General features: G+C 48.5%; 1 pseudogene; it reads left to right on the forward strand.

The window, feature by feature from the left end:
- The first annotated feature begins 237 nt into the window (after nucleotides 1–237).
- LOC142833854 (small ribosomal subunit protein uS19 pseudogene) lies at nucleotides 238–646 on the forward strand (annotated as a pseudogene).
- The last annotated feature ends 235 nt before the right edge of the window (nucleotides 647–881 follow it).

The following is an 881-nucleotide window of genomic DNA, read 5'->3' on the forward strand; positions in this document are numbered from 1 at the left end:
TGTGATCTCCAAAATATACAAAGAACTCAAGAAATTGGTCATCAAAAGAACAAATAATCCAATAAAAAATGAAGTACAGACCTAAACAGAGACCTCTCAACAGAGGAATCTAAAATGGCTGAAAGACGCTTAAGGAAATGCTCAACATCCTTAGCCATCAAAAAAATGCAAATCCAAATAACTCTGAGATTCCATTTTACACCTTTAAGAATGGCCAAGATTGGAGTCGCCTCCAAGATGGCCGAAGTGGAGCAGAAGAAGAAACGGACTACCGTGGCGTGGATCTGGCCAGCTGCTGGACATGTCCTATGAGCAGCTGATGCAGCTCTACAGCGCCTGGCAGAGGCAAAGCCTCAACTGCGGCCTGCAGCGGAAGCAGCACTCGCTGCTCAAGCGCCTGAGAAAGGCCAAGAAGGAGGCGCCGCCCATGGAGAAGCCCGAGGTGGTGAAGACATGATCATCCTGCCCTAGATGGTGGGGAGCATGGTGGGCGTGTACAATGGCAAGACCTTCAACCAGGTGGAGATCAAGCCGGAGATGATCGGCCACTACCTGGGCGAGTTCTCCATCACCTACAAGCCTGTGAAGCACAGCCGGCCTGGCATCGGTGCCACCCACTCCTCCCGCTTCATCCCCCTCAAGTAGCTGTGGCTGTGGCCAATAAAGACTCATGTTCAGAAAAAAAAAAAAAGAATGGCCAAGATTAAAAACACTGATGACAACTTATGCTGGAGAGGTTGTGAGGTAAAGGGAACACTCCTACATTGCTGGTGGGAATGCAAACTGGTAAAGCTGCTTTGCATATCAGTATGGCGATTTCTCAGAAAATTAGGAAACAACCTACCTCAAGACCCAGCAATACCACTTTTGGGTATATACCC

This window comes from Microtus pennsylvanicus, chromosome 13 (assembly GCF_037038515.1).
Source record: "Microtus pennsylvanicus isolate mMicPen1 chromosome 13, mMicPen1.hap1, whole genome shotgun sequence".
Lineage (NCBI taxonomy): Eukaryota > Metazoa > Chordata > Mammalia > Rodentia > Cricetidae > Microtus > Microtus pennsylvanicus.